The sequence below is a fragment of the Rattus rattus genome, chromosome 14 (genome assembly GCF_011064425.1).
Source record: "Rattus rattus isolate New Zealand chromosome 14, Rrattus_CSIRO_v1, whole genome shotgun sequence".
NCBI lineage: Eukaryota > Metazoa > Chordata > Mammalia > Rodentia > Muridae > Rattus > Rattus rattus.
Genome location: NC_046167.1, coordinates 19,696,111 through 19,700,794, shown reverse-complemented (window position 1 = coordinate 19,700,794; position 4,684 = coordinate 19,696,111). Strand labels below are relative to the sequence as shown.

Sequence of the window (4,684 nt, the reverse complement as noted above, 5' to 3'; positions counted from 1 at the left end):
CTGGGCTGGTCCTGGGTCCTATAAGAAAATAAGCTGAGCAAGCTAGGGGAAGCAATCCAGTAAGCAGCAAACTTCCATGGCGTCTGCTTCAGCTTCTGTCTCCAAGTTCCTGCCCTGTGTGAGTTCCTGTCCTGACTTTCTTTGGTGATGAACAGCAATGTGGAAGTGTAACTTGAATAAACCCTTTCCTCCCCAACTTGCTTCTTGGTCATGATGTCTTCTGTGTGTGTGTGTGTGTGTGTGTGTGTGTGTGTCTGTATACATACACACATACATACATACATACATACATACATACATACATACATACATACTCTCCTCAACATAACAAGCTCAGTTTGTTTGTTATTTGTATGCTTTTTGGGCTGATCATTATGTATTAGATAAGCAACTGGTGAGATTTTACTTGGGGAACATCATTTCTTCCACTCTCACCATTATTGGCTACCAAAAGTTCTTTGCATGGTGTTTGAGATTACCTGGTCTTTCCTCCATCCACTTTGACATGTCTATTTTTGTTGTCTTTGTTCAGCTCATGTTTAGACAGTGATGTTAATGAGATTGTCTGGACATAGCTTCTAACGTTCCTGGGAGATAACAATCTCACAGGATAATTCCTGGTCCTCTGGCTCGTTCCATCCTTCTACCCCTTCTGCAATGCTTTCAGAGGATTAGGTGTGGGTGTTCTTTTATAGATGTCTCTGTTGGGACTGTGCCCAGCAATTCTATGTTTGATGGGTTGTTGTTTCATGTAATTGTCTTTGTTTCAAAGAGCAAATTTTTTTTATGAATGAGGACTACATTTATCTATGGGTATGAAGGCAAATAACAGGCATGTAGTTAGGGATTATGTTGGCTTATTAAAGTGGCAACTCTAAGTACTTCTTCGAGATCTATGACTTCAGAATACCTGGGTAGCTGGTAGGTTTCCAGTACCGAGCATGAATTCCCTCTCATTGAACTGTTTCTAAATCCAAGAAGAGGGATGCTGGATATGCATGCCACTCTTTTTTTTTCTTTTTTCTTTTTTTTAAACTATGGAATGCTTCATGAATTTGTATGTCATACTTGTGCAGGGGCCATGCTAGTCTTTTCTGTATCGTTCTAATTTTAGTATATGTGCTGCCGAAGAGAGTGCATACATGGCACTGTTACACCCTTGGGGTTGTCATGCCATGTAGATCATAGCCCTGGTTCTTAATCTTCATAGATCAGTAGGATTGTCAGATGCTTTCCTGCTTTGGAACCTTACAAGGCACCCTCTGTACCATGAAAGCTAATTCTCTCCAAGAAGTGATTCAGGTCATTTTCAACCTAGGGACCTCTGGGACCTTTTCCTTAGGTGTCTGTTGTTTTCAGTAATAAAGACCTGCATTCACCTATGGATGGTAGGGCAACCAAGGCATATAGCAAAAGCCTGTAATGTTTTGGGGAGTCTCCTGAACAACAATTTAAAAAAGAGCTTCTAATGCCTGATGTGGGGTTTCTATTACATGGTCTTTGGCCTTTGGAAGAGAGCATGGTGAGTTCAGGCAAAAAATTTCATTTAAACTATATATATATAGTCTCAAATTCATGCTGGATTGTTCATGCTTTCCGTCATCCTTACATTTGAGTTTTTTTGGGCATATCTTGGGTATTTATTCTCCTAAAGTTCTTTTTTCCTAAATTTCATTGAGGTTTTTTTTTTTCTTGTTTTCTTTAGTTCCTTGGATTCTTCGATGATGTTCATAATTTTTCTATTAAAATCTGTGTCCTTAGTCTTATATAAACAATGGCCAACATTTCTATGGGATTGTGTTGACATTAGAGAGAAGATACTTGTTTATTCTTTTATATTGATCATATTTTTACGATGAGGTTTATGGACTTCATTAATTCTAAGTCTGAGATGTAGGGAACAGGTTGGAATAGAAGAGAGCATATATAGGGGCTATAGGCATAGAGGTTGTGTATGACTTGTGACAAATGAAGTCAGGATGGATGGCCTCTTGTACGCCTGGAATGTGGGGATATATCTGAAAATGGGTGGAAAGGTCAGATGATGTAGGAGGTTCCTGTGGGCTGTGGAGAAGGCAGGGTAAATCCTGTTGGAAGCCTAGAGATTGGTTGTGGAGCCGGCCAGGGTGGGATTGGATGGCAGACTTGATCAGGAAAATGGATGTGAGATCTGGCTAGATCTAGGGGTTGGGAAGGCTCCATGGTTAGAAAGCACCAGGAAGCCTAACTGTGTTAGACCCTAGAGAAGGAAGTGGGTGATATAACTGGATGGAGAGATTAGATTAACAAAGAAAGCTTAATGAAAATGTTGTATAATGAAAAAGATTTTAGAAAAGTTGCCACAGACAATATACCTATAGGCAAAACATAGATTAATTAGCCAGAGCTTTAGAGAAAATAAAAGGGTTACTATTAGTAGCTACCAAGATCACTGTGTGTGATCTAAATATATTTGCATAGTTATAGATGTAATAAATGCACAATTGTGTATGTCCTGGAAAGCATTAAAACACAAACTTTAAAGTGATTAATTTCGTGGCTGGAGAGATGGCTCAATGGTTAAGAGCACTGATCGCTCTGCCGGAGGTCCTGAGTTCAATTCCCAGCAACCACATGGTGGCTCACAACCATCTGTAATGGGATCTGATGACCTCTTCTGGTGTGTGAAGAGAGTGACAGGGTACTCATATAAAATAAAGTGATTAATTTCATGATACACTCTTCTATAAATAAAAATAGAGCAGAATGTCAAATTACTATTTAAATGTATTTTGTAATTCTATTACTTTTTTTTTTACCTACAGTTTGTTATTGGATGAATTTATTTACCCCCACCCCCCCAAAAAAAATCTTGGTGGGTATTTTATTAAAATTGCATTAAACTTAAAAAATGGTTAAAATGTTAAAAACTCTTAAAACTTTAAAAAAAAAAAAAACAAACCCCATTTAAGTCTACAAGACTGAAGACAGTATGTTACTGAGACAAAGGTCAGCTTGTAGACCAGAAACGGGGAAGAGGGAGATGAGCGAGGAGTGTGGGTGGGAGAAACAACCTAAATGGCATACTTATGAAGTTCCCATGTGTGATCCTGTTCCCTTGTAAGCTAATTTTAAAAAGAAAAATAAAGCATCAAAAGTGACTGAGTTGAAGCACTAGGGCTGCGAATCAGAAACAGAGATTTAGCACTTAAGGCTGGACTGCCATTTCTAGACACAGTAAATCCTTTTCATAGGAGAGAACAAGGTTCGTCTCCTATGTTCATAACAAAATCCGCTGCCATCTACACATTACACACTCATCCATTAGAAAGCCGATGATTTACCAGAGTTCTGTGCTCACTTATTCCTGTGGTGGTGAAGAAGTTTCTGCAAAAGGCACTTCACTTTAACCACAGTACAATTTGTTACATTTGGGCAATTTTTATATACTTTCCGCAAGACTTTGTATTTCCCTTTCAACAATCTTTCTACTTCGAGACACTTTTCTTCTGGGCTTTTGTGTGGGCATCTTAAGAACAGATAACAAGGGGATTTTTATTCAAGAATGTGAGGTCAGTCTGTGTTCAGCACAGTGTGATTGTGGGCTCTGACTCATAAATTGCTTTTAAATCATATAGAAAGAGAACAGAACAAAAAAATGTCTGTGGTAAGAAGTTTATGAGAATATTATTTTCCCCAAGATTACATATATATATATATATTATATATATTATATACATATATATTATATAATTGACTTTATACATATATATGTATTAAAGTATTCATTAAATATATTCATTAAAGTGAATCTAATGCTCCTTCAGGGTTATTTATTTTTTTTAAAGCTGTCCTCTTTTGAATAGCTTGAAGGTTCCTTCAGGAATTGCAAGCTCTGTTGTGAAGCAGAACGTTCATTATCATCCTGTTACTCCTTGGCTCTGCTAGTTCACCGATTAAAAATGGGCTGCGCTAATCTCTGTTTATAGAAAATAGCAAAACAGATGGAGAAGCAATGATGAGTAAAAATAGACCCTTTCCTCCAACAGATCCCTTAACACATAAAAGTCAACTAAGAAAGCCAAGCCGCCAGCCAGTGAAACCTAGTCTGGTGTTTCCCACACTGCCCTGAAGTGACAACTCACATAATGACAGAGATCTGTTTGCGCCCTGAGCAACGGCTAAGCCGGACTTCCAGTACTTTCTATTATAGATGGCTTTTTCCTTGCAATCTCCATTTACTTGGCAGGGCCTCTGGAATCTCTGACTGGAACTCTGAATGAACCCTCCTCTTGTTTGAATCCTGCTGATCCCCCAACTGTAACTGGATCAGCTGACATCACCAGTGTGCTGAGTCCTGTGAAATGTCTCTGTAATTGGACTCCACCCTTGAGTCAGAGCTTTGGTAAACCCTGGAGAGGAGCAGCCATCCCTCCACGTGCTCAGCGTGACTCATGCCTCTGGTGCTTGGAGACTGTTGCTATGTGAGACATCCTGTTAAGTGTTTACTTCTTCCAGTGGGTTTGTCCTGTCCCAAGAGCTATTTGAATTTGGTATGCGGGGAGGGGTGGGGTGGGGTGACGTGGAGTGGGGAGGAGGAGGGGGCAAGTAGGGCAAAGGATTTGCCTTTTTCTTCTGAAAACAAGGATGGGGAGTCAGCTCCGAGTTAACTTCCTTAAATGGTCTGGCAGCTCAGCTCGTGTTT

At 39.4% G+C, this 4,684-nt stretch overlaps 1 non-coding gene across 1 annotated transcript; it reads right to left on the bottom strand.

Annotated features, from left to right (window-relative positions):
• Positions 1 to 1,031: 1,031 nt before the first annotated feature.
• Positions 1,032 to 1,138, bottom strand: LOC116884114. The gene has a single exon (XR_004385845.1). It is a non-coding gene; the product is annotated as a U6 spliceosomal RNA (small nuclear RNA).
• Positions 1,139 to 4,684: the final 3,546 nt, after the last annotated feature.